We start from the raw sequence: 21,919 nt of genomic DNA on the forward strand, positions 1-21,919 counted from the left end.
GCCATAACATTCTTTTCTATTACATTTTACATTTAATTTTTTCAACTTATCAAAGAATTTACTTGAGTAAAGAAGTAATAGAGGTCTAAATTTAATGCTTTTGAGCATCTACAGCCAAACCTCACTGGACATGCCCAGTCTCGTCTGATCTTGGAAGCTATGCAGTGTTGGGTCTGGTTTGTTCTTGGATGGGAGACCACCTGGGAATACCTGGTGCTGTATGTGATTTTAGACAGCGAAAACATTCTTTTCTATTACATTTTACATTTAATTTTTTCAACTTATCAATGAATTTACTTGAGTTAAGAAGTAATAGAGGTCTAAAGTTAATGTTTTTGAGCACCTACAGCCAAACCACACTGGACATGCCCAATCTCGTCTGATCTTGGAAGCTATGCAGTGTTGGGCCTGGTTAGTACTGGATGGGAGACCACCTGGGAATACCAGGTGCTGTAGGTAATTTTAGACAGCCAAAACATTCTTTTCTATTACATTTTACATTTAATTTTTTCAACTTATCAATGAATTTACTTGAGTTAAGAAGTAAAAGAGGTCTAAAGTTAATATTTTTGAGCACCTACAGCCAAACCACACTGGACATGCCCAATCTCGTCTGATCTTGGAAGCTATGCAGTGTTGGGCCTGGTTAGTACTTGGATGGGAGACCACCTGGCAATACCAGGTGCTTTAGGTAATTTTATACTGCCATAACATTCTTTTCTATTACATTTTACATTACATTTTTTCAACTTATCAATGAATTTACTTGAGTTAAGAAGTAATAGAGGTCTAAATTTAACGCTTTTGAGCACATACAGCCAAACCACACTGGACATGCCCAATCTCGTCAGATCTTGGAAGCTATGCAGTGTTGGGCCTGGTTAGTACTTGGATGGGAGACCACCTGGGAATACCAGGTGCTTTAGGTAATTTTATACAGCCATAACATTCTTTTCTTTTACATTTTACATTTAATTTTTTCAAATTATCAATGAATATACTTGAGTTAAGAAGTAATAGAGGTCTAAAGTTAATGTTTTTGAGCACCTACAGCCAAACCACACTGGACATGCCCAATCTCATCTGATCTTGGAAGCTATGCAGTGTTGGGCCTGGTTAGTACTTGGATGGGAGACCACCTGGGAATACCTGGTCCTGTAGGTAATTTTATGCAGCCATAACATTCTTTTCTTTTACATTTTACATTTAATTTTTTCAAATTATCAATGAATATACTTGAGTTAAGAAGTAATAGAGGTCTAAAGTTAATGTTTTTGAGCACCTACAGCCAAACCACACTGGACATGCCCAATCTCATCTGATCTTGGAAGCTATGCAGTGTTGGGCCTGGTTAGTACTTGGATGGGAGACCACCTGGGAATACCTGGTCCTGTAGGTAATTTTATGCAGCCATAACATTCTTTTCTATTACATTTTACATTTAATTTTTTCAACTTATCAAAGAATTTACTTGAGTAAAGAAGTAAAAGAGGTCTAAAGTAAATGTTTTGAGCTCCTTCAGCCAAACCACACTGGACATGCCCAATCTCGTCTGATCTTGGAAGCTATGCAGTGTTGGGCCTGATTAGTACTTGGATGGGAGACCACCTAGGAATCCCAGGTGATGTAGGTAATTTTATACTGCCATAACAGTCTTTTCTATTACATTTTACATTTAATTTTTTCAACTTATCACTGAATTTACTTGAGTTAAGAAGTAATAGAGGTCTAAAGTTAATGCTTTTGAGCACCTACAGCCAAACCACACTGGACATGCCCAATCTCGTCTGATCTTGGAAGCTATGCAGTGTTGGGTCTGGTTTGGACTTGGAAGGGAGTCCACCTGGGAATACCAGGTGCTGTATGTAATTTTAGACAGCCAAAACATTCTTTTCTATTACATTTTACATTTAATTTTTTCAACTTATCAATGAATTTACTTGAGTTAAGAAGTAAAAGAGGTCTAAAGTTAATGTTTTTGAGCACCTACAGCCAAACCACACTGGACATGACCAATATCGTCTGATCTTGGAAGCTATGCAGTGTTGGGCCTGGTTAGTACTTGGATGGGAGAACACCTGGGAATACCAAGTGCTGTAGGCAATTTTATACTGCCATAACATTCTTTTCTATTACATTTTACATTTAATTTTTTCAACTTATCAATGAATTTACTTGAGTTAAGAAGTAATAGAGGTCTAAATGTAATGCTTTTGAGGACCTACAGCCAAACCACACTGGACATGCCCAATCTTGCCTGATCTTGGAAGCTATGCAGTGTTGGGCCTGGTTTTTACTTGGATGGGAGACCACCTGGGAATACCAGGTGCTGTATGTAATTTTAGACAGCCAAAACATTCTTTTCTATTACATTTTACATTTAATTTTTTCAACTTATCAATGAATTTACTTGAGTTAAGAAGTAAAAGAGGTCTAAAGTTAATGTTTTTGAGCACCTACAGCCAAACCACACTGGACATGCCCAATCTCATCTGATCTTGGAAGCTATGCAGTGCTGGGCCTGGTTTGTACTTGGATGGGAGACCACCTGGGAATACCAGGTGCTGTATGTAATTTTAGACAGCCAAAACATTCTTTTCTATTACATTTTACTTTTAATTTTTTCATCTTATCAATGAATTTATTTGAGTTAAGGAGTAAAAGAGGTCTAAAGTTAATGTTTTTGAGCACCTACAGCCAAACCACACTGGACATGCCCAATCTCGTCTGATCTTGGAAGCTATGCAGTGTTGGGCCTGGTTAGTACTTGGATGGGAGACCACCTGGGAATACCAGGTGCTGTAGGCAATTTTATACTGCCATAACATTCTTTTCTATTACATTTTACATTTAATTTTTTCAACTTATCAATGAATTTACTTGAGTTAAGAAGTAATAGAGGTCTAAAGTTAATGCTTTTGAGCACCTACAGCCAAACCACACTGGACATGCCCAATCTCGTCTGATCTTGGAAGCTGTGCAGTGTTGGGCCTGGTTTGTACTTGGATGGGAGACCACCTGGGAATACCAGGTGCTGTAGGTAATTTTAGACAGCCAAAACATTCTTTTCTATTACATTTTACATTTAATTTTTTCAACTTATCAATGAATTTACTTGAGTTAAGAAGTAAAAGAGGTCTAAAGTTAATATTTTTGAGCACCTACAGCCAAACCACACTGGACATGCCCAATCTCGTCTGATCTTGGAAGCTATGCAGTGTTGGGCCTGGTTAGTACTTGGATGGGAGACCACCTTGCAATACCAGGTGCTGTAGGTAATTTTATACTGCCATAACATTCTTTTCTATTACATTTTACATTACATTTTTTCAACTTATCAATGAATTTACTTGAGTTAAGAAGTAATAGAGGTCTAAATTTAATGCTTTTGAGCACCTACAGCCAAACCACACTGGACATGCCCAATCTCGTCTGATCTTGGAAGCTATGCAGTGTTGGGCCTGGTTTGTACTTGGATGGGAGACCACCTGGGAATACCAGGTGCTGTATGTAATTTTAGACAGCCAAAACATTCTTTTCTATTACATTTTACATTTAATTTTTTCAACTAATTAATGAATTTACTTCAGTTAAGAAGTAAAAGAGGTCTAAACTTAATGTTTTTGAGCACCTACAGCCATACCACACTGGACATGCCCAATCTCATCTGATCTTGGAAGCTATGCAGTGTTGGGCCTGGTTAGTACTTGGATGGGAGACCACCTAGGAATCCCAGGTGATGTAGGTAATTTTATACTGCCATAACAGTCTTTTCTATTACATTTTACATTTAATTTTTTCAACTTATCAATGAATTTACTTGAGTTAAGAAGTAATAGAGGTCTAAATGTAATGCTTTTGAGGACCTACAGCCAAACCACACTGGACATGCCCAATCTTGCCTGATCTTGGAAGCTATGCAGTGTTGGGCCTGGTTTTTACTTGGATGGGAGACCACCTGGGAATACCAGGTGCTGTATGCAATTTTATACTGCCATAACATTCTTTTCTATTACATTTTACATTTAATTTTTTCAACTTATCAATGAATTTACTTGAGTTAAGAAGTAATAGAGGTCTAAAGTTAATGCTTTTGAGCACCTACAGCCAAACCACACTGGACATGCCCAATCTCGTCTGATCTTGGAAGCTGTGCAGTGTTGGGCCTGGTTTGTACTTGGATGGGAGACCACCTGGGAATACCAGGTGCTGTAGGTAATTTTAGACAGCCAAAACTTTCTTTTCTATTACATTTTACATTTAATTTTTTCAACTTATCAATGAATTTACTTGAGTTAAGAAGTAAAAGAGGTCTAAAGTTAATATTTTTGAGCACCTACAGCCAAACCACACTGGACATGCCCAATCTCGTCTGATCTTGGAAGCTATGCAGTGTTGGGCCTGGTTAGTACTTGGATGGGAGACCACCTGGCAATACCAGGTGCTGTAGGTAATTTTATACTGCCATAACATTCTTTTCTATTACATTTTACATTACATTTTTTCAACTTATCAATGAATTTACTTGAGTTAAGAAGTAATAGAGGTCTAAATTTAATGCTTTTGAGCACCTACAGCCAAACCACACTGGACATGCCCAATCTCGTCTGATCTTGGAAGCTATGCAGTGTTGGGCCTGGTTTGTACTTTTATGGGAAACCACCTGGGAATACCAGGTGCTGTATGTAATTTTAGACAGCCAAAACATTCTTTTCTATTACATTTTACATTTAATTTTTTCAACTTATTAATGAATTTACTTCAGTTAAGAAGTAAAAGAGGTCTAAAGTTAATGTTTTTGAGCACCTACAGCCATACCACACTGGACATGCCCAATCTCATCTGATCTTGGAAGCTATGCAGTGTTGGGCCTGGTTAGTACTTGGATGGGAGACCACCTAGGAATCCCAGGTGATGTAGGTAATTTTATACTGCCATAACAGTCTTTTTTATTACATTTTACATTTAATTTTTTCAACTTATCAATGAATTTACTTGAGTTAAGAAGTAATAGAGGTCTAAAGTTAATGCTTTTGAGCACCTACAGCCAAATCACACTGGACATGCCCAATCTCGTCTGATCTTGGAAGCTATGCAGTGTTGGACCTGGTTTGTACTTGGATGGGAGACCACCTGGGTATACCAGGTGCTGTAGGTAATATTAGACAGCCAAAACATTCTTTTCTATTACATTTTACATTTAATTTTTTCAACTTATCACTGAATTTACTTGAGTTAAGAAGTAATAGAGGTCTAAAGTTAATGCTTTTGAGCACCTACAGCCAAACCACACTGGACATGCCCAATCTCGTCTGATCTTGGAAGCTATGCAGTGTTGGGCCTGGTTTGGACTTGGAAGGGAGTCCACCTGGGAATACCAGGTGCTGTATGTAATTTTAGACAGCCAAAACATTCTTTTCTATTACATTTTACATTTAATTTTTTCAACTTATCAATGAATTTACTTGAGTTAAGAAGTAAAAGAAGTCTAAAGTTAATGTTTTTGAGCACCTACAGCCAAACCACACTGGACATGACCAATATCGTCTGATTTTGGAAGCTATGCAGTGTTGTGCCTGGTTAGTACTTGGATGGGAGACCACCTGGGAATACCAAGTGCTGTAGGCAATTTTATACTGCCATAACATTCTTTTCTATTACATTTTACATTTAATTTTTTCAACTTATCAATGAATTTACTTGAGTTAAGAAGTAATAGAGGTCTAAATGTAATGCTTTTGAGGACCTACAGCCAAACCACACTGGACATGCCCAATCTTGCCTGATCTTGGAATCTATGCAGTGTTGGGCCTGGTTTTTACTTGGATTGGAGACCACCTGGGAATACCAGGTGCTGTATGTAATTTTAGACAGCCAAAACATTCTTTTCTATTACATTTTACATTTAATTTTTTCAACTTATCAATGAATTTACTTGAGTTAAGAAGTAAAAGAGGTCTAAAGTTAATGTTTTTGAGCACCTACAGCCAAACCACACTGGACATGCCCAATCTCATCTGATCTTGGAAGCTATGCAGTGCTGGGCCTGGTTTGTACTTGGATGGGAGACCACCTGGGAATACCAGGTGCTGTATGTAATTTTAGACAGCCAAAACATTCTTTTCTATTACATTTTACTTTTAATTTTTTCATGTTATCAATGAATTTATTTGAGTTAAGGAGTAAAAGAGGTCTAAAGTTAATGTTTTTGAGCACCTACAGCCAAACCACACTGGACATGCCCAATCTCGTCTGATCTTGGAAGCTATGCAGTGTTGGGCCTGGTTAGTACTTGGATGGGAGACCACCTGGGAATACCAGGTGCTGTAGGCAATTTTATACTGCCATAACATTCTTTTCTATTACATTTTACATTTAATTTTTTCAACTTATCAATGAATTTACTTGAGTTAAGAAGTAATAGAGGTCTAAATTTAATGCTTTTGAGGACCTACAGCTAAACCACACTGGACATGCCCAATCTTGCCTGATCTTGGAAGCTATGCAGTGTTGGGCCTGGTTTTTACTTGGATGGGAGACCACCTGGGAATACCAGGTGCTGTATGTAATTTTAGACAGCCAAAACATTCTTTTCTATTACATTTTACATTTAATTTTTTCAACTTATCAATGAATTTACTTGAGTTAAGGAGTAAAAGAGGTCTAAAGTTAATGTTTTTGAGCACCTACAGCCAAACCACACTGGACATGCCCAATCTCGTCTGATGTTGGAAGCTATGCAGTGTTGGGCCTGGTTAGTACTTGGATGGGAGACCACCTAGGAATCCCAGGTGCTGTAGGTAATTTTTTACTGAAATAACAGTCTTTTCTATTACATTTTACATTTAATTTTTTCATCTTATCAATGAATTTACTTGAGTTAAGAAGTAATAGAGGTCTAAAGTTAATGCTTTTGAGCACCTACAGCCAAACCACACTGGACATGCCCAATCTCGTCTGATCTTGGAAGCTGTGCAGTGTTGGGCCTGGTTTGTACTTGGATGGGAGACCACCTGGGAATACCAGGTGCTGTAGGTAATTTTAGACAGCCAAAACATTCTTTTCTATTACATTTTACATTTAATTTTTTCAACTTATCAATGAATTTACTTGAGTTAAGAAGTAAAAGAGGTATAAAGTTAATATTTTTGAGCACCTACAGCCAAACCACACTGGACATGCCCAATCTCGTCTGATCTTGGAAGCTATGCAGTGTTGGGCCTGGTTAGTACTTGGATGGGAGACCACCTGGCATTACCAGGTGCTGTAGGTAATTTTATACTGCCATAACATTCTTTTCTATTACATTTTACATTACATTTTTTCAACTTATCAATGAATTTACTTGAGTTAAGAAGTAATAGAGGTCTAAATTTAATGCTTTTGAGCACCTACAGCCAAACCACACTGGACATGTCCAATCTCGTCTGATCTTGGAAGCTATGCAGTGTTGGGCCTGGTTTGTACTTGGATGGGAGACCACCTGGGAATACCAGGTGCTGTATGTAATTTTAGACAGCCAAAACATTCTTTTCTATTACATTTTACATTTAATTTTTTCAACTTATTAATGAATTTACTTCAGTTAAGAAGTAAAAGAGGTCTAAAGTTAATGTTTTTGAGCACCTACAGCCATACCACACTGGACATGCCCAATCTCATCTGATCTTGGAAGCTATGCAGTGTTGGGCCTGGTTAGTAGTTGGATGGGAGACCACCTGGGAATACCAGGTGCTTTAGGTAATTTTATACAGCCATAACATTCTTTTCTTTTACATTTTACATTTAATTTTTTCAAATTATCAATGAATTTACTTGAGTTAAGAAGTAATAGAGGTCTAAAGTTAATGTTTTTGAGCACCTACAGCCAAACCACACTGGACATGCCCAATCTCGTCTGAGCTTGGAAGCTATGCAGTGTTGGGCCTGGTTAGTACTTGGATGGGAGACCACCTGGGAATACCTGGTCCTGTAGGTAATTTTATGCAGCCATAACATTCTTTTCTATTACATTTTACATTTAATTTTTTCAACTTATCAAAGAATTTACTTGAGTAAAGAAGTAAAAGAGGTCTAAAGTAAATGTTTTGAGCTCCTTCAGCCAAACCACACTGGACATGCCCAATCTCGTCTGATCTTGGAAGCTATGCAGTGTTGGGCCTGGTTAGTACTTGGATGGGAGACCACCTAGGAATCCCAGGTGATGTAGGTAATTTTATACTGCCATAACAGTCTTTTCTATTACATTTTACATTTAATTTTTTCAACTTATCAATGAATTTACTTGAGTTAAGAAGTAATAGAGGTCTAAAGTTAATGCTTTTGAGCACCTACAGCCAAACCACACTGGACATGCCCAATCTCGTCTGATCTTGGAAGCTATGCAGTGTTGGACCTGGTTTGTACTTGGATGGGAGACCACCTGGGAATACCAGGTGCTGTATGTAATTTTAGACAGCCAAAACATTCTTTTCTATAACATTTTACATTTAATTTTTTCAACTTATCACTGAATTTACTTGAGTTAAGAAGTAATAGAGGTCTAAAGTTAATGCTTTTGAGCACCTACAGCCAAACCACACTGGACATGCCCAATCTCATCTGATCTTGGAAGCTATGCAGTGTTGGATCTGGTTTGGACTTGGAAGGGAGTCCACCTGGGAATACCAGGTGCTGTATGTAATTTTAGACAGCCAAAACATTCTTTTCTATTACATTTTACATTTAATTTTTTCAACTTATCAATGAATTTACTTGAGTTAAGAAGTAAAAGAGGTCTAAAGTTAATGTTTTTGAGCACCTACAGCCAAACCACACTGGACATGACCAATCTCGTCTGATCTTGGAAGCTATGCAGTGTTGGGCCTGGTTAGTACTTGGATGGGAGACCACCTGGGAATACCAGGTGCTGTAGGCAATTTTATACTGCCATAACATTCTTTTCTATTACATTTTACATTTAATTTTTTCAACTTTCAATGAATTTACTTGAGTTAAGAAGTAATAGAGGTCTAAATGTAATGCTTTTGCGGACCTACAGCCAAACCACACTGGACATGCCCAATCTTGCCTGATCTTGGAAGCTATGCAGTGTTGGGCCTGGTTTTTACTTGGATGGGAGACCACCTGGGAATACCAGGTGCTGTATGTAATTTTAGACAGCCAAAACATTCTTTTCTATTACATTTTACATTTAATTTTTTCAACTTATCAATGAATTTACTTGAGTTAAGAAGTAAAAGAGGTTTAAAGTTAATGTTTTTGAGCACCTACAGCCAAACCACACTGGACATGTCCAATCTCATCTGATCTTGGAAGCTATGCAGTGCTGGGCCTGGTTTGTACTTGGATGGGAGACCACCTGGGAATACCAGGTGCTGTATGTAATTTTAGACAGCCAAAACATTCTTTTCTATTACATTTTACTTTTAATTTTTTCATCTTATCAATGAATTTATTTGAGTTAAGGAGTAAAAGAGGTCTAAAGTTAATGTTTTTGAGCACCTACAGCCAAACCACACTGGACATGCCCAATCTCGTCTGATCTTGGACGCTATGCAGTGTTGGGCCTGGTGAGTACTTGGATGGGAGACCACCTGGGAATACCAGGTGCTGTAGGCAATTTTATACTGCCATAACATTCTTTTCTATTACATTTTACATTTAATTTTTTCAACTTATCAATGAATTTACTTGAGTTAAGAAGTAATAGAGGTCTAAATTTAATGCTTTTGAGGACCTACAGCCAAACCACACTGGACATGCCCAATCTTGCCTGATATTGGAAGCTATGCAGTGTTGGGCCTGGTTTTTACTTGGATGGGAGACCACCTGGGAATACCAGGTGCTGTATGTAATTTTAGACAGCCAAAACATTCTTTTCTATTACATTTTACATTTAATTTTTTCAACTTATCAATGAATTTACTTGAGTTAAGGAGTAAAAGAGGTCTAAAGTTAATGTTTTTGAGCACCTACAGCCAAACCACACTGGACATGCCCAATCTCGTCTGATGTTGGAAGCTATGCAGTGTTGGGCCTGGTTAGTACTTGGATGGGAGACCACCTAGGAATCCCAGGTGCTGTAGGTAATTTTTTACTGAAATAACTGTCTTTTCTATTACATTTTACATTTAATTTTTTCAACTTATCAATGAATTTACTTGAGTTAAGAAGTAAAAGAGGTCTAAAGTTAATGCTTTTGAGCACCTAAAGCCAAACCACACTGGACATGCCCAATCTCGTTTGATCTTGGAAGTTATGCAGTGTTGGGCCTGGTTAGTACTTGGACGGGAGACCACCTGGGAATACCAGGTGCTGTAGGTAATTTTATATAGCCATAACATTCTTTTCTATTACATTTTACGTTACATTTTTTCAACTTATCAATGAATTTACTTGAGTTAAGAAGTAACAGAGGTCTAAAGTTAATGTTTTTGAGTACCTACAGTCAAACCACACTGGACATGCCCAATCTCGTTCTTATCTTGAAAGCTATGCAGTGTTGGGCCTGGTTAGTACTTGGATGTGAGACCACCTGGGAATGCCAGGTGCTGTAGGTAATTTTATACTGCCATAACATTCTTTTCTATTAGATTTTACATTTAATTTTTTCAACTTATCAATGAATTTACTTGAGTTAAGAAGAAAAAGAGGTCTAAAGTTAATATTTTTGAGCACCTACAGCCAAACCACACTGAACATGCCCAATCTCACCTGATCTTGGAAGCTATGCAGTGTTGGGCCTGGTTAGTACTTGGACGGGAGACCACCTGGGAATACCAGGTGCTGTAGGTAATTTTATATAGCCATAACATTCTTTTCTATTACATTTTACATTTAATTTTTTCAACTTATCAATGAATTTACTTGAGTTAAGAAGTAATAGAGGTCTAAAGTTAATGCTTTTGAGCACCTACAGCCAAACCACACTGGACATGCCCAATCTCGTCTGATCTTGGAAGCTATGCAGTGTTGGGTCTGGTTTGGACTTGGAAGGGAGTCCACCTGGGAATACCATGTGCTGTATGTAATTTTAGACAGCCAAAACATTCTTTTCTATTACATTTTACATTTAATATTTTCAACTTATCATTGAATTTACTTGAGTTAAGAAGAAAAAGAGGTCTAAAGTTAATATTTTTGAGCACCTACTGCCAAACCACACTGAACATGCCCAATCTCGTCTGATCTTGGAAGCTATGCAGTGTTGGGCCTGGTTAGTACTTGGATGGGAGACTACCTCGGAATACCAGGTGCTGTATGTAATTTTATACTGCCATAACATTCTTTTCTATTACATTTTACATTTAATTTTTTCAACTTATCAATGAATTTACTTCAGTTAAGAAGTAATAGAGGTCTAAATTTAATGCTTTTGAGCACCTACAGCCAAACCACACTGGACATGCCCAATCTCGTTTGATCTTGGAAGCTATGTAGTGTTGGGCCTGGTTTGTACTTGGATGGGAGACCACCTGGGAATACCAGGTGCTGTATGTAATCTTAGACAGCCAAAACATTCTTTTCTATTACATTTTACATTTAATTTTTTCAACTTATCAATGAATTTACTTGAGTTAAGAAGTAAAAGAGGTCTAAAGTTAATGTTTTTGAGCACCTACAGCCAAACCACACTGGACATGCCCAATCTCGTCTGATCTTGGAAGCTATGCAGTGTTGGGCCTGGTTAGTACTTGGATGGGAGACCACCTGGGAATACCAGGTGCTGTAGGTAATTTTATACAGCCATAACATTCTTTTCTATTACATTTTACATTTAATTTTTTCAACTTATCAATGAATTTACTTGAGTTAAGAAGTAATAGAGGTCTAAAGTTAATGTTTTTGAGCTCCTACAGCCAAACCACACTGGACATGCCCAATCTCGTTTGATCTTGGAAGCTATGTAGTGTTTGGCCTGGTTTGTACTTGGATGTGAGACCACCTGGGAATACCAGGTGCTGTATGTAATGTTAGACAGCCAAAACATTCTTTTCTATTACATTTTACATTTAATTTTTTCAATTTATCAATGAATTTACTTGAGTTAAGAAGTAAAAGAGGTCTAAAGTTAATGTTTTTGAGCACCTACAGCCAAACCACACTGGACATGCCCAATCTCGTCTGATCTTGGAAGCTATGCAGTGTTGGGCCTGGTTAGTACTTCGATGGGTGATCACCTGGGAATACCAGGTGCTGTAGGTAATTTTATACAGCCATAACATTCTTTTCTATTACATTTTACATTTAATTTTTTCAACTTATCAATGAATTTACTTGAGTTAAGAAGTAATAGAGGTCTAAAGTTAATGTTTTTGAGCACCTACAGCCAAACCACACTGGACATGCCCAATCTCATCTGATCTTGGAAGCTATGCAGTGTTGGGCCTGGTTAGTACTTGGATGGGAAACCACCTGGGAATACCAGGTGCTGTAGGTAATTTTATGCAGCCATAACATTCTTTTCTATTACATTTTACATTTAATTTTTTCAACTTATCAATGAATTTTCTTGAGTAAAGAAGTAAAAGAGGTCTAAAGTTAATGTTTTTGAGCTCCTTCAGCCAAACCACACAGGACATTCCCAATTTCGTCTGATCTTGGAAGCTATGCAGTGTTGGGCCTGGTTAGTACTTGGATGGGAGACCACCTGGGAATACCAGGTGCTGTAGGCAATTTTATACTGCCATAACATTCTTTTCTATTACATTTTACATTTAATTTTTTCAACTTTTTAATGAATTTACTTGAGTTAAGAAGTAATAGAGGTCTAAATGTAATGCTTTTGAGGACCTACAGCCAAACCACACTGGACATGCCCAATCTTGCCTGATCTTGGAAGCTATGCAGGGTTGGGCCTGGTTTTTACTTGGATGGGAGACCACCTGGGAATACCAGGTGCTGTATGTAATTTTAGACAGCCAAAACATTCTTTTCTATTACATTTTGCTTTTAATTTTTTCATCTTATCAATGAATTTATTTGAGTTAAGGAGTAAAAGAGGTCTAAAGTTAATATTTTTGAGCACCTACAGCCAAACCACACTGGACATGCCCAATCTCGTCTGATCTTGGAAGCTATGCAGTGTTGGGCCTGGTTAGTACTTGGATGGGAGACCACCTGGGAATACCAGGTGCTGTAGGCAATTTTATACTGCCATAACATTCTTTTCTATTACATTTTACATTTAATTTTTTCAACTTATCAATGAATTTACTTGAGTTAAGAAGTAATAGAGGTCTAAATTTAATGCTTTTGAGGACCTACAGCCAAACCACACTGGACATGCCCAATCTTGCCTGATCTTGGAAGCTATGCAGTGTTGGGCCTGGTTTTTACTTGGATGGGAGACCACCTGGGAATACCAGGTGCTGTATGTAATTTTAGACAGCCAAAACATTCTTTTCTATTACATTTTACATTTAATTTTTTCAACTTATCAATGAATTTACTTGAGTTAAGGAGTAAAAGAGGTCTAAAGTTAATGTTTTTGAGCACCTACAGCCAAACCACACTGGACATGCCCAATCTCGTCTGATGTTGGAAGCTATGCAGTGTTGGGCCTGGTTAGTACTTGGATGGGAGACCACCTAGGAATCCCAGGTGCTGTAGGTAATTTTTTACTGAAATAACTGTCTTTTCTATTACATTTTACATTTAATTTTTTCAACTTATCAATGAATTTACTTGAGTTAAGAAGTAAAAGAGGTCTAAAGTTAATGCTTTTGAGCACCTAAAGCCAAACCACACTGGACATGCCCAATCTCGTTTGATCTTGGAAGTTATGCAGTGTTGGGCCTGGTTAGTACTTGGACGGGAGACCACCTGGGAATACCAGGTGCTGTAGGTAATTTTATATAGCCATAATATTCTTTTCTATTACATTTTACGTTACATTTTTTCAACTTATCAATGAATTTACTTGAGTTAAGAAGTAACAGAGGTCTAAAGTTAATGTTTTTGAGTACCTACAGTCAAACCACACTGGACATGCCCAATCTCGTTCTTATCTTGAAAGCTATGCAGTGTTGGGCCTGGTTAGTACTTGGATGTGAGACCACCTGGGAATGCCAGGTGCTGTAGGTAATTTTATACTGCCATAACATTCTTTTCTATTAGATTTTACATTTAATTTTTTCAACTTATCAATGAATTTACTTGAGTTAAGAAGAAAAAGAGGTCTAAAGTTAATATTTTTGAGCACCTACAGCCAAACCACACTGAACATGCCCAATCTCACCTGATCTTGGAAGCTATGCAGTGTTGGGCCTGGTTAGTACTTGGACGGGAGACCACCTGGGAATACCAGGTGCTGTAGGTAATTTTATATAGCCATAACATTCTTTTCTATTACATTTTACATTTAATTTTTTCAACTTATCAATGAATTTACTTGAGTTAAGAAGTAATAGAGGTCTAAAGTTAATGCTTTTGAGCACCTACAGCCAAACCACACTGGACATGCCCAATCTCGTCTGATCTTGGAAGCTATGCAGTGTTGGGTCTGGTTTGGACTTGGAAGGGAGTCCACCTGGGAATACCAGGTGCTGTATGTAATTTTAGACAGCCAAAACATTCTTTTCTATTACATTTTACATTTAATTTTTTTAACTTATCATTGAATTTACTTGAGTTAAGAAGAAAAAGAGGTCTAAAGTTAATATTTTTGAGCACCTACTGCCAAACCACACTGAACATGCCCAATCTCGTCTGATCTTGGAAGCTATGCAGTGTTGGGCCTGGTTAGTACTTGGATGGGAGACTACCTCGGAATACCAGGTGCTGTATGTAATTTTATACTGCCATAACATTCTTTTCTATTACATTTTACATTTAATTTTTTCAACTTATCAATGAATTTACTTGAGTTAAGAAGTAATAGAGGTCTAAATTTAATGCTTTTGAGCACCTACAGCCAAACCACACTGGACATGCCCAATCTCGTTTGATCTTGGAAGCTATGTAGTGTTGGGCCTGGTTTGTACTTGGATGGGAGACCACCTGGGAATACCAGGTGCTGTTTGTAATCTTAGACAGCCAAAACATTCTTTTCTATTACATTTTACATTTAATTTTTTCAACTTATCAATGAATTTACTTGAGTTAAGAAGTAAAAGAGGTCTAAAGTTAATGTTTTTGAGCACCTACAGCCAAACCACACTGGACATGCCCAATCTCGTCTGATCTTGGAAGCTATGCAGTGTTGGGCCTGGTTAGTACTTGGATGGGAGACCACCTGGGAATACCAGGTGCTGTAGGTAATTTTATACAGCCATAACTATCTTTTCTATTACATTTTACATTTAATTTTTTCAACTTATCAATGAATTTACTTGAGTTAAGAAGTAATAGAGGTCTAAAGTTAATGTTTTTGAGCACCTACAGCCAAACCACACTGGACATGCCCAATCTCGTCTGATCTTGGAAGCTATGCAGTGTTCGGCCTGGTTAGTACTTGGATGGGAAACCACCTGGGAATACCAGGTGCTGTAGGTAATTTTATGCAGCCATAACATTCTTTTCTATTACATTTTACATTTAATTTTTTCAACTTATCAATGAATTTTCTTGAGTAAAGAAGTAAAAGAGGTCTAAAGTTAATGTTTTTGAGCTCCTTCAGCCAAACCACACAGGACATTCCCAATTTCGTCTGATCTTGGAAGCTATGCAGTGTTGGGCCTGGTTAGTACTTGGATGGGAGACCACCTGGGAATACCAGGTGCTGTAGGCAATTTTATACTGCCATAACATTCTTTTCTATTACATTTTACATTTAATTTTTTCAACTTATCAATGAATTTACTTGAGTTAAGAAGTAATAGAGGTCTAAATGTAATGCTTTTGAGAACCTACAGCCAAACCACACTGGACATGCCCAATCTTGCCTGATCTTGGAAGCTATGCAGGGTTGGGCCTGGTTTTTACTTGGATGGGAGACCACCTGGGAATACCAGGTGCTGTATGTAATTTTAGACAGCCAAAACATTCTTTTCTATTACATTTTACTTTTAATTTTTTCATCTTATCAATGAATTTATTTGAGTTAAGGAGTAAAAGAGGTCTAAAGTTAATGTTTTTGAGCACCTACAGCCAAACCACACTGGACATGCCCAATCTCGTCTGATCTTGGAAGCTATGCAGTGTTGGGCCTGGTTAGTACTTGGATGGGAGACCACCTGGGAATACCAGGTGCTGTAGGCAATTTTATACTGCCATAACATTCTTTTCTATTACATTTTACATTTAATTTTTTCAACTTATCAATGAATTTACTTGAGTTAAGAAGTAATAGAGGTCTAAATTTAATGCTTTTGAGGACCTACAGCCAAACCACACTGGACATGCCCAATCTTGCCTGATCTTGGAAGCTATGCAGTGTTGGGCCTGGTTTTTACTTGGATGGGAGACCACCTGGGAATACCAGGTGCTGTATGTAATTTTAGACAGCCAAAACATTCTTTTCTATTACATTTTACATTTAATTTTTTCAACTTATCAATGAATTTACTTGAGTTAAGGAGTAAAAGAGGTCTAAAGTTAATGTTTTTGAGCACCTACAGCCAAACCACACTGGACATGCCCAATCTCGTCTGATGTTGGAAGCTATGCAGTGTTGGGCCTGGTTAGTACTTGGATGGGAGACCACCTAGGAATCCCAGGTGCTGTAGGTAATTTTTTACTGAAATAACTGTCTTTTCTATTACATTTTACATTTAATTTTTTCAACTTATCAATGAATTTACTTGAGTTAAGAAGTAAAAGAGGTCTAAAGTTAATGCTTTTGAGCACCTAAAGCCAAACCACACTGGACATGCCCAATCTCGTTTGATCTTGGAAGTTATGCAGTGTTGGGCCTGGTTAGTACTTGGACGGGAGACCACCTGGGAATACCAGGTGCTGTAGGTAATTTTATATAGCCATAATATTCTTTTCTATTACATTTTACGTTACATTTTTTCAACTTATCAATGAATTTACTTGAGTTAAGAAGTAACAGAGGTCTAAAGTTAATGTTTTTGAGTACCTACAGTCAAACCACACTGGACATGCCCAATCTCGTTCTTATCTTGAAAGCTATGCAGTGTTGGGCCTGGTTAGTACTTGGATGTGAGACCACCTGGGAATGCCAGGTGCTGCAGGTAATTTTATACTGCCATAACATTCTTTTCTATTAGATTTTACATTTAATTTTTTCAACTTATCAATGAATTTACTTGAGTTAAGAAGAAAAAGAGGTCTAAAGTTAATATTTTTGAGCACCTACAGCCAAACCACACTGAACATGCCCAATCTCACCTGATCTTGGAAGCTATGCAGTGTTCGGCCTGGTTAGTACTTGGACGGGAGACCACCTGGGAATACCAGGTGCAGTAGGTAATTTTATATAGCCATAACATTCTTTTCTATTACATTTTACATTTAATTTTTTCAACTTATCAATGAATTTACTTGAGTTAAGAAGTAATAGAGGTCTAAAGTTAATGCTTTTGAGCACCTACAGCCAAACCACACTGGACATGCCCAATCTCGTCTGATCTTGGAAGCTATGCAGTGTTGGGTCTGGTTTGGACTTGGAAGGGAGTCCACCTGGGAATACCAGGTGCTGTATGTAATTTTAGACAGCCAAAACATTCTTTTCTATTACATTTTACATTTAATTTTTTCAATTTATCAATGAATTTACTTGAGTTAAGAAGTAAAAGAGGTCTAAAGTTAATGTTTTTGAGCACCTACAGCCAAACCACACTGGACATGCCCAATCTCGTCTGATCTTGGAAGCTATGCAGTGTTGGGCCTGGTTAGTACTTGGATGGGAGACCACCTGGGAATACCAGGTGCTGTAGGTAATTTTATACAGCCATAACATTCTTTTCTATTACATTTTACATTTAATTTTTTCAACTTATCAATGAATTTACTTGAGTTAAGAAGTAATAGAGGTCTAAAGTTAATGTTTTTGAGCACCTACAGCCAAACCACACTGGACATGCCCAATCTCGTCTGATCTTGGAAGCTATGCAGTGTTGGGCCTGGTTAGTACTTGGATGGGAAACCACCTGGGAATACCAGGTGCTGTAGGTAATTTTATGCAGCCACAACATTCTTTTCTATTACATTTTACATTTAATTTTTTCAACTTATCAATGAATTTTCTTGAGTAAAGAAGTAAAAGAGGTCTAAAGTTAATGTTTTTGAGCTCCTTCAGCCAAACCACACTGGACATTCCCAATCTCGTCTGATCTTGGAAGCTATGCAGTGTTGGGCCTGGTTAGTACTTGGATGGGAGAACACCTAGGAATCCCAGGTGCTGTAGGTAATTTTATACTGCCATAACAGTCTTTTCTATTACATTTTACATTTAATTTTTTCAAGTTATCAATGAATTTACTTGAGTTAAGAAGTAATAGAGGTCTAAAGTTAATGGTTTTGAGCACGTACAGCCAAACCACACTGGACATGCCCAATCTTGTCTGATCTTGGAAGCTATGCAGTGTTGGGCCTGGTTTGTACTTGGTTGGGGGACCACCTGGGAATACCAGGTGCTGTATGTAATTTTAGACAGCCAAAACATTCTTTTCTATTACATTTTACATTTAATTTTTTCAACTTATCAATGAATTTACTTGAGTTAAGAAGTAAAAGAGGTCTAAAGTTAATGTTTCTGAGCACCTACAGCCAAACCACACTGGACATGTCCAATCTTGTCTGATCTTGGAAGCTATGCAGTGTTGGGCCTGGTTAGTACTTGGATGGGAGACCACCTGGGAATCCCAGGTGCTGTCGGTAATTTTATACTGCCATAACATTCTTTTCTATTACATTTTACATTTAATTTTTTCAACTTATCAATGAATTTACTTGAGTTAAGAAGTAATAGAGGTCTAAATTTAATGCTTTTGAGCAAGTACAGCCAAACCACACTGGATATGCCCAATCTTGTCTGATCTTGGAAACTATGCAGTGTTGGGCCTGGTTTGTACTTGGTTGGGGGACCACCTGGGAATACCAGGTGTGTATGTAATTTTAGACAGCCAAAACATTCTTTTCTATTACATTTTACATTTAATTTTTTCAACTTATCAATGAATTTACTTGAGTTAAGAAGTAAAAGAGGTCTAAAGTTAATATTTTTGAGCACCTACAGCCAAACCACACTGGACATGCCCAATCTCGTCTGATCTTGGAAGCTATGCAGTGTTGGGCCTGGTTAGTACTTGGATGGGAGAACACCTAGGAATCCCAGGTGCTGTATGTAATTTTAGACAGCCAAAACATTCTTTTCTATTACATTTTACATTTAATTTTTTCAACTTATCAATGAATTTACTTGAGTTAAGAAGTAAAAGAGGTCTAAAGTTAATGTTTTTGAGCACCTACAGCCAAACCACACTGGACATTCCCAATCTCGTCTGATCTTGGAAGCTATGCAGTGTTGGGCCTGGTTAGTACTTGGATGGGAGACCACCTGGGAATACCAGGTGCTGTAGGTAATTTTATACTGCCATAACATTCTTTTCTATTACATTTTACATTTAATTTTTTCAACTTATCAATGAATTTACTTGAGTTAAGAAGTAATAGAGGTCTAAATTTAATACTTTTGAGCACCTGCAGCCAAACCACACTGGACATTCCCAATCTCGTCTGATCTTGGAAGCTATGCAGTGTTGGGCCTGGTTAGTACTTGGATGGGAGACCACCTGGGAATACCAGGTGCTGTAGGTAATTTTATACTGCCATAACATTCTTTTCTATTACATTTTACATTTAATTTTTTCAACTTATCAATGAATTTACTTGAGTTAAGAAGTAATAGAGGTGTAAATGTAATGCTTTTGAGGACCTACAGCCAAACCACACTGGACATGCCCAATCTTGCCTGATCTTGGAAGCTATGCAGGGTTGGGCCTGGTTTTTACTTGGATGGGAGACCACCTGGGAATACCAGGTGCTGTATGTAATTTTAGACAGCCAAAACATTCTTTTCTATTACATTTTGCTTTTAATTTTTTCATCTTATCAATGAATTTATTTGAGTTAAGGAGTAAAAGAGGTCTAAAGTTAATGTTTTTGAGCACCTACAGCCAAACCACACTGGACATGCCCAATCTCGTCTGATCTTGGAAGCTATGCAGTGTTGGGCCTGGTTAGTACTTGGATGGGAGACCACCTGGGAATACCAGGTGCTGTAGGCAATTTTATACTGCCATAACATTCTTTTCTATTACATTTTACATTTAATTTTTTCAACTTATCAATGAATTTACTTGAGTTAAGAAGTAATAGAGGTCTAAATTTAATGCTTTTGAGGACCTACAGCCAAACCACACTGGACATGCCCAATCTTGCCTGATCTTGGAAGCTATGCAGTGTTGGGCCTGGTTTTTACTTGGATGGGAGACCACCTGGGAATACCAGGTGCTGTATGTAATTTTAGACAGCCAAAACATTCTTTTCTATTACATTTTACATTTAATTTTTTCAACTTATCAATGAATTTACTTGAGTTAAGGAGTAAAAGAGGTCTAAAGTTAAAGTTTTTGAGCACCTACAGCCAAACCACACTGGACATGCCCAATCTCGTCTGATGTTGGAAGCTATGCAGTGTTGGGCCTGGTTAGTACTTGGATGGGAGACCACCTAGGAATCCCAGGTGCTGTAGGTAATTTTTTACTGAAATAACTGTCTTTTCTATTACATTTTACATTTAATTTTTTCAACTTATCAATGAATTTACTTGAGTTAAGAAGTAAAAGAGGTCTAAAGTTAATGCTTTTGAGCACCTAAAGCCAAACCACACTGGACATGCCCAATCTCGTTTGATCTTGGAAGTTATGCAGTGTTGGGCCTGGTTAGTACTTGGACGGGAGACCACCTGGGAATACCAGGTGCTGTAGGTAATTTTATATAGCCATAATATTCTTTTCTATTACATTTTACGTTACATTTTTTCAACTTATCAATGAATTTACTTGAGTTAAGAAGTAACAGAGGTCTAAAGTTAATGTTTTTGAGTACCTACAGTCAAACCACACTGGACATGCCCAATCTCGTCTGATCTTGGAAGCTATGCAGTGTTGGGCCTGGTTAGTACTTGGATGGGAGACCACCTGGGAATACCAGGTGCTGTAGGCAATTTTATACTGCCATAACATTCTTTTCTATTACATTTTACATTTAATTTTTTCAACTTATCAATGAATTTACTTGAGTTAAGAAGTAATAGAGGTCTAAATTTAATGCTTTTGAGGACCTACAGCCAAACCACACTGGACATGCCCAATCTTGCCTGATCTTGGAAGCTATGCAGTGTTGGGCCTGGTTTTTACTTGGATGGGAGACCACCTGGGAATACCAGGTGCTGTATGTAATTTTAGACAGCCAAAACATTCTTTTCTATTACATTTTACATTTAATTTTTTCAACTTATCAATGAATTTACTTGAGTTAAGGAGTAAAAGAGGTCTAAAGTTAATGTTTTTGAGCACCTACAGCCAAACCACACTGGACATGCCCAATCTCGTCTGATGTTGGAAGCTATGCAGTGTTGGGCCTGGTTAGTACTTGGATGGGAGACCACCTAGGAATCCCAGGTGCTGTAGGTAATTTTTTACTGAAATAACTGTCTTTTCTATTACATTTTACATTTAATTTTTTCAACTTATCAATGAATTTACTTGAGTTAAGAAGTAAAAGAGGTCTAAAGTTAATGCTTTTGAGCACCTAAAGCCAAACCACACTGGACATGCCCAATCTCGTTTGATCTTGGAAGTTATGCAGTGTTGGGCCTGGTTAGTACTTGGACGGGAGACCACCTGGGAATACCAGGTGCTGTAGGTAATTTTATATAGCCATAATATTCTTTTCTATTACATTTTACGTTACATTTTTTCAACTTATCAATGAATTTACTTGA

General features: G+C 37.6%; 6 non-coding genes and 84 pseudogenes across 6 annotated transcripts; all 90 read left to right on the forward strand.

Moving 5' to 3' along the window:
* Positions 1-106: 106 nt before the first annotated feature.
* LOC148495199 (5S ribosomal RNA) lies at positions 107-225 on the forward strand (annotated as a pseudogene).
* Positions 226-341: 116 nt separating this feature from the next.
* Positions 342-459, forward strand: LOC148495200 (5S ribosomal RNA; annotated as a pseudogene).
* Positions 460-575: 116 nt separating this feature from the next.
* Positions 576-694, forward strand: LOC148495201 (5S ribosomal RNA; annotated as a pseudogene).
* Positions 695-810: 116 nt separating this feature from the next.
* Positions 811-929, forward strand: LOC148495202 (5S ribosomal RNA; annotated as a pseudogene).
* A 116-nt stretch (positions 930-1,045) lies between these two features.
* On the forward strand, positions 1,046-1,164 carry LOC148495203 (5S ribosomal RNA; annotated as a pseudogene).
* Positions 1,165-1,280: 116 nt separating this feature from the next.
* Positions 1,281-1,399, forward strand: LOC148495204 (5S ribosomal RNA; annotated as a pseudogene).
* A 115-nt stretch (positions 1,400-1,514) lies between these two features.
* LOC148495205 (5S ribosomal RNA) lies at positions 1,515-1,633 on the forward strand (annotated as a pseudogene).
* A 116-nt stretch (positions 1,634-1,749) lies between these two features.
* Positions 1,750-1,868, forward strand: LOC148495206 (5S ribosomal RNA; annotated as a pseudogene).
* Positions 1,869-1,984: 116 nt separating this feature from the next.
* LOC148495207 (5S ribosomal RNA) lies at positions 1,985-2,103 on the forward strand (annotated as a pseudogene).
* A 116-nt stretch (positions 2,104-2,219) lies between these two features.
* On the forward strand, positions 2,220-2,338 carry LOC148495208 (5S ribosomal RNA; annotated as a pseudogene).
* A 116-nt stretch (positions 2,339-2,454) lies between these two features.
* LOC148495209 (5S ribosomal RNA) lies at positions 2,455-2,573 on the forward strand (annotated as a pseudogene).
* Positions 2,574-2,689: 116 nt separating this feature from the next.
* On the forward strand, positions 2,690-2,808 carry LOC148495210 (5S ribosomal RNA; annotated as a pseudogene).
* Positions 2,809-2,924: 116 nt separating this feature from the next.
* Positions 2,925-3,043, forward strand: LOC148495211 (5S ribosomal RNA; annotated as a pseudogene).
* Positions 3,044-3,159: 116 nt separating this feature from the next.
* Positions 3,160-3,278, forward strand: LOC148495212 (5S ribosomal RNA; annotated as a pseudogene).
* Positions 3,279-3,394: 116 nt separating this feature from the next.
* Positions 3,395-3,513, forward strand: LOC148495213 (5S ribosomal RNA; annotated as a pseudogene).
* Positions 3,514-3,629: 116 nt separating this feature from the next.
* LOC148495214 (5S ribosomal RNA) lies at positions 3,630-3,748 on the forward strand (annotated as a pseudogene).
* A 116-nt stretch (positions 3,749-3,864) lies between these two features.
* LOC148495215 (5S ribosomal RNA) lies at positions 3,865-3,983 on the forward strand (annotated as a pseudogene).
* A 116-nt stretch (positions 3,984-4,099) lies between these two features.
* Positions 4,100-4,218, forward strand: LOC148495216 (5S ribosomal RNA; annotated as a pseudogene).
* Positions 4,219-4,334: 116 nt separating this feature from the next.
* LOC148495217 (5S ribosomal RNA) lies at positions 4,335-4,453 on the forward strand (annotated as a pseudogene).
* A 116-nt stretch (positions 4,454-4,569) lies between these two features.
* Positions 4,570-4,688, forward strand: LOC148495218 (5S ribosomal RNA; annotated as a pseudogene).
* A 116-nt stretch (positions 4,689-4,804) lies between these two features.
* On the forward strand, positions 4,805-4,923 carry LOC148495219 (5S ribosomal RNA; annotated as a pseudogene).
* Positions 4,924-5,039: 116 nt separating this feature from the next.
* On the forward strand, positions 5,040-5,158 carry LOC148495220 (5S ribosomal RNA; annotated as a pseudogene).
* Positions 5,159-5,274: 116 nt separating this feature from the next.
* Positions 5,275-5,393, forward strand: LOC148495221 (5S ribosomal RNA; annotated as a pseudogene).
* Positions 5,394-5,979: 586 nt separating this feature from the next.
* Positions 5,980-6,098, forward strand: LOC148495222 (5S ribosomal RNA; annotated as a pseudogene).
* Positions 6,099-6,214: 116 nt separating this feature from the next.
* On the forward strand, positions 6,215-6,333 carry LOC148495223 (5S ribosomal RNA; annotated as a pseudogene).
* A 116-nt stretch (positions 6,334-6,449) lies between these two features.
* Positions 6,450-6,568, forward strand: LOC148495224 (5S ribosomal RNA; annotated as a pseudogene).
* Positions 6,569-6,684: 116 nt separating this feature from the next.
* Positions 6,685-6,803, forward strand: LOC148495225 (5S ribosomal RNA; annotated as a pseudogene).
* Positions 6,804-6,919: 116 nt separating this feature from the next.
* Positions 6,920-7,038, forward strand: LOC148495226 (5S ribosomal RNA; annotated as a pseudogene).
* A 116-nt stretch (positions 7,039-7,154) lies between these two features.
* Positions 7,155-7,273, forward strand: LOC148495227 (5S ribosomal RNA; annotated as a pseudogene).
* A 116-nt stretch (positions 7,274-7,389) lies between these two features.
* LOC148495228 (5S ribosomal RNA) lies at positions 7,390-7,508 on the forward strand (annotated as a pseudogene).
* Positions 7,509-7,624: 116 nt separating this feature from the next.
* LOC148495229 (5S ribosomal RNA) lies at positions 7,625-7,743 on the forward strand (annotated as a pseudogene).
* A 116-nt stretch (positions 7,744-7,859) lies between these two features.
* Positions 7,860-7,978, forward strand: LOC148495230 (5S ribosomal RNA; annotated as a pseudogene).
* Positions 7,979-8,093: 115 nt separating this feature from the next.
* On the forward strand, positions 8,094-8,212 carry LOC148495231 (5S ribosomal RNA; annotated as a pseudogene).
* A 116-nt stretch (positions 8,213-8,328) lies between these two features.
* Positions 8,329-8,447, forward strand: LOC148495232 (5S ribosomal RNA; annotated as a pseudogene).
* A 116-nt stretch (positions 8,448-8,563) lies between these two features.
* Positions 8,564-8,682, forward strand: LOC148495233 (5S ribosomal RNA; annotated as a pseudogene).
* Positions 8,683-8,798: 116 nt separating this feature from the next.
* LOC148495234 (5S ribosomal RNA) lies at positions 8,799-8,917 on the forward strand (annotated as a pseudogene).
* A 115-nt stretch (positions 8,918-9,032) lies between these two features.
* On the forward strand, positions 9,033-9,151 carry LOC148495235 (5S ribosomal RNA; annotated as a pseudogene).
* Positions 9,152-9,267: 116 nt separating this feature from the next.
* On the forward strand, positions 9,268-9,386 carry LOC148495236 (5S ribosomal RNA; annotated as a pseudogene).
* A 116-nt stretch (positions 9,387-9,502) lies between these two features.
* Positions 9,503-9,621, forward strand: LOC148495237 (5S ribosomal RNA; annotated as a pseudogene).
* A 116-nt stretch (positions 9,622-9,737) lies between these two features.
* Positions 9,738-9,856, forward strand: LOC148495238 (5S ribosomal RNA; annotated as a pseudogene).
* A 116-nt stretch (positions 9,857-9,972) lies between these two features.
* LOC148495239 (5S ribosomal RNA) lies at positions 9,973-10,091 on the forward strand (annotated as a pseudogene).
* A 116-nt stretch (positions 10,092-10,207) lies between these two features.
* LOC148495240 (5S ribosomal RNA) lies at positions 10,208-10,326 on the forward strand (annotated as a pseudogene).
* A 116-nt stretch (positions 10,327-10,442) lies between these two features.
* Positions 10,443-10,562, forward strand: LOC148495241 (5S ribosomal RNA; annotated as a pseudogene).
* A 116-nt stretch (positions 10,563-10,678) lies between these two features.
* LOC148495242 (5S ribosomal RNA) lies at positions 10,679-10,797 on the forward strand (annotated as a pseudogene).
* Positions 10,798-11,148: 351 nt separating this feature from the next.
* Positions 11,149-11,267, forward strand: LOC148495243 (5S ribosomal RNA; annotated as a pseudogene).
* Positions 11,268-11,383: 116 nt separating this feature from the next.
* On the forward strand, positions 11,384-11,502 carry LOC148495244 (5S ribosomal RNA; annotated as a pseudogene).
* Positions 11,503-11,618: 116 nt separating this feature from the next.
* LOC148495245 (5S ribosomal RNA) lies at positions 11,619-11,737 on the forward strand. The gene has a single exon (XR_015870242.1). It is a non-coding gene; the product is annotated as a 5S ribosomal RNA (ribosomal RNA).
* A 116-nt stretch (positions 11,738-11,853) lies between these two features.
* Positions 11,854-11,972, forward strand: LOC148495246 (5S ribosomal RNA; annotated as a pseudogene).
* Positions 11,973-12,088: 116 nt separating this feature from the next.
* LOC148495247 (5S ribosomal RNA) lies at positions 12,089-12,207 on the forward strand (annotated as a pseudogene).
* A 116-nt stretch (positions 12,208-12,323) lies between these two features.
* Positions 12,324-12,442, forward strand: LOC148495248 (5S ribosomal RNA). The gene has a single exon (XR_015870439.1). It is a non-coding gene; the product is annotated as a 5S ribosomal RNA (ribosomal RNA).
* Positions 12,443-12,558: 116 nt separating this feature from the next.
* On the forward strand, positions 12,559-12,677 carry LOC148495249 (5S ribosomal RNA; annotated as a pseudogene).
* Positions 12,678-12,793: 116 nt separating this feature from the next.
* On the forward strand, positions 12,794-12,912 carry LOC148495250 (5S ribosomal RNA; annotated as a pseudogene).
* A 116-nt stretch (positions 12,913-13,028) lies between these two features.
* Positions 13,029-13,147, forward strand: LOC148495251 (5S ribosomal RNA; annotated as a pseudogene).
* Positions 13,148-13,263: 116 nt separating this feature from the next.
* On the forward strand, positions 13,264-13,382 carry LOC148495252 (5S ribosomal RNA; annotated as a pseudogene).
* Positions 13,383-13,498: 116 nt separating this feature from the next.
* LOC148495253 (5S ribosomal RNA) lies at positions 13,499-13,617 on the forward strand (annotated as a pseudogene).
* A 116-nt stretch (positions 13,618-13,733) lies between these two features.
* LOC148495254 (5S ribosomal RNA) lies at positions 13,734-13,852 on the forward strand (annotated as a pseudogene).
* Positions 13,853-13,968: 116 nt separating this feature from the next.
* On the forward strand, positions 13,969-14,088 carry LOC148495255 (5S ribosomal RNA; annotated as a pseudogene).
* A 116-nt stretch (positions 14,089-14,204) lies between these two features.
* On the forward strand, positions 14,205-14,323 carry LOC148495256 (5S ribosomal RNA; annotated as a pseudogene).
* A 116-nt stretch (positions 14,324-14,439) lies between these two features.
* LOC148495257 (5S ribosomal RNA) lies at positions 14,440-14,558 on the forward strand (annotated as a pseudogene).
* A 116-nt stretch (positions 14,559-14,674) lies between these two features.
* LOC148495258 (5S ribosomal RNA) lies at positions 14,675-14,793 on the forward strand (annotated as a pseudogene).
* A 116-nt stretch (positions 14,794-14,909) lies between these two features.
* Positions 14,910-15,028, forward strand: LOC148495259 (5S ribosomal RNA; annotated as a pseudogene).
* Positions 15,029-15,144: 116 nt separating this feature from the next.
* LOC148495260 (5S ribosomal RNA) lies at positions 15,145-15,263 on the forward strand. Its single transcript, XR_015870243.1, has one exon. It is a non-coding gene; the product is annotated as a 5S ribosomal RNA (ribosomal RNA).
* A 116-nt stretch (positions 15,264-15,379) lies between these two features.
* On the forward strand, positions 15,380-15,498 carry LOC148495261 (5S ribosomal RNA; annotated as a pseudogene).
* A 116-nt stretch (positions 15,499-15,614) lies between these two features.
* LOC148495262 (5S ribosomal RNA) lies at positions 15,615-15,733 on the forward strand (annotated as a pseudogene).
* A 116-nt stretch (positions 15,734-15,849) lies between these two features.
* LOC148495263 (5S ribosomal RNA) lies at positions 15,850-15,968 on the forward strand (annotated as a pseudogene).
* Positions 15,969-16,084: 116 nt separating this feature from the next.
* Positions 16,085-16,203, forward strand: LOC148495264 (5S ribosomal RNA; annotated as a pseudogene).
* A 116-nt stretch (positions 16,204-16,319) lies between these two features.
* Positions 16,320-16,438, forward strand: LOC148495265 (5S ribosomal RNA; annotated as a pseudogene).
* Positions 16,439-16,554: 116 nt separating this feature from the next.
* On the forward strand, positions 16,555-16,673 carry LOC148495266 (5S ribosomal RNA; annotated as a pseudogene).
* A 116-nt stretch (positions 16,674-16,789) lies between these two features.
* LOC148495267 (5S ribosomal RNA) lies at positions 16,790-16,908 on the forward strand (annotated as a pseudogene).
* Positions 16,909-17,024: 116 nt separating this feature from the next.
* Positions 17,025-17,144, forward strand: LOC148495268 (5S ribosomal RNA; annotated as a pseudogene).
* A 116-nt stretch (positions 17,145-17,260) lies between these two features.
* Positions 17,261-17,379, forward strand: LOC148495269 (5S ribosomal RNA; annotated as a pseudogene).
* A 116-nt stretch (positions 17,380-17,495) lies between these two features.
* On the forward strand, positions 17,496-17,614 carry LOC148495270 (5S ribosomal RNA; annotated as a pseudogene).
* Positions 17,615-17,730: 116 nt separating this feature from the next.
* LOC148495271 (5S ribosomal RNA) lies at positions 17,731-17,849 on the forward strand. The gene has a single exon (XR_015870244.1). It is a non-coding gene; the product is annotated as a 5S ribosomal RNA (ribosomal RNA).
* A 116-nt stretch (positions 17,850-17,965) lies between these two features.
* LOC148495272 (5S ribosomal RNA) lies at positions 17,966-18,084 on the forward strand. The gene has a single exon (XR_015870983.1). It is a non-coding gene; the product is annotated as a 5S ribosomal RNA (ribosomal RNA).
* A 116-nt stretch (positions 18,085-18,200) lies between these two features.
* LOC148495273 (5S ribosomal RNA) lies at positions 18,201-18,319 on the forward strand (annotated as a pseudogene).
* A 116-nt stretch (positions 18,320-18,435) lies between these two features.
* LOC148495274 (5S ribosomal RNA) lies at positions 18,436-18,554 on the forward strand (annotated as a pseudogene).
* A 116-nt stretch (positions 18,555-18,670) lies between these two features.
* Positions 18,671-18,789, forward strand: LOC148495275 (5S ribosomal RNA; annotated as a pseudogene).
* A 116-nt stretch (positions 18,790-18,905) lies between these two features.
* On the forward strand, positions 18,906-19,023 carry LOC148495276 (5S ribosomal RNA; annotated as a pseudogene).
* Positions 19,024-19,139: 116 nt separating this feature from the next.
* LOC148495277 (5S ribosomal RNA) lies at positions 19,140-19,258 on the forward strand (annotated as a pseudogene).
* A 116-nt stretch (positions 19,259-19,374) lies between these two features.
* On the forward strand, positions 19,375-19,493 carry LOC148495278 (5S ribosomal RNA). Its single transcript, XR_015870456.1, has one exon. It is a non-coding gene; the product is annotated as a 5S ribosomal RNA (ribosomal RNA).
* A 116-nt stretch (positions 19,494-19,609) lies between these two features.
* Positions 19,610-19,728, forward strand: LOC148495279 (5S ribosomal RNA; annotated as a pseudogene).
* A 116-nt stretch (positions 19,729-19,844) lies between these two features.
* LOC148495280 (5S ribosomal RNA) lies at positions 19,845-19,963 on the forward strand (annotated as a pseudogene).
* Positions 19,964-20,079: 116 nt separating this feature from the next.
* On the forward strand, positions 20,080-20,198 carry LOC148495281 (5S ribosomal RNA; annotated as a pseudogene).
* Positions 20,199-20,314: 116 nt separating this feature from the next.
* LOC148495282 (5S ribosomal RNA) lies at positions 20,315-20,433 on the forward strand (annotated as a pseudogene).
* Positions 20,434-20,549: 116 nt separating this feature from the next.
* LOC148495283 (5S ribosomal RNA) lies at positions 20,550-20,668 on the forward strand (annotated as a pseudogene).
* Positions 20,669-20,784: 116 nt separating this feature from the next.
* Positions 20,785-20,903, forward strand: LOC148495284 (5S ribosomal RNA; annotated as a pseudogene).
* Positions 20,904-21,019: 116 nt separating this feature from the next.
* LOC148495285 (5S ribosomal RNA) lies at positions 21,020-21,138 on the forward strand (annotated as a pseudogene).
* Positions 21,139-21,254: 116 nt separating this feature from the next.
* LOC148495286 (5S ribosomal RNA) lies at positions 21,255-21,373 on the forward strand (annotated as a pseudogene).
* Positions 21,374-21,489: 116 nt separating this feature from the next.
* LOC148495287 (5S ribosomal RNA) lies at positions 21,490-21,608 on the forward strand (annotated as a pseudogene).
* Positions 21,609-21,724: 116 nt separating this feature from the next.
* LOC148495288 (5S ribosomal RNA) lies at positions 21,725-21,843 on the forward strand (annotated as a pseudogene).
* Positions 21,844-21,919: the final 76 nt, after the last annotated feature.

Source organism: Taudactylus pleione, unplaced genomic scaffold (assembly GCF_031769625.1).
Source record: "Taudactylus pleione unplaced genomic scaffold, aTauple2 ptg000550l, whole genome shotgun sequence".
NCBI lineage: Eukaryota > Metazoa > Chordata > Amphibia > Anura > Myobatrachidae > Taudactylus > Taudactylus pleione.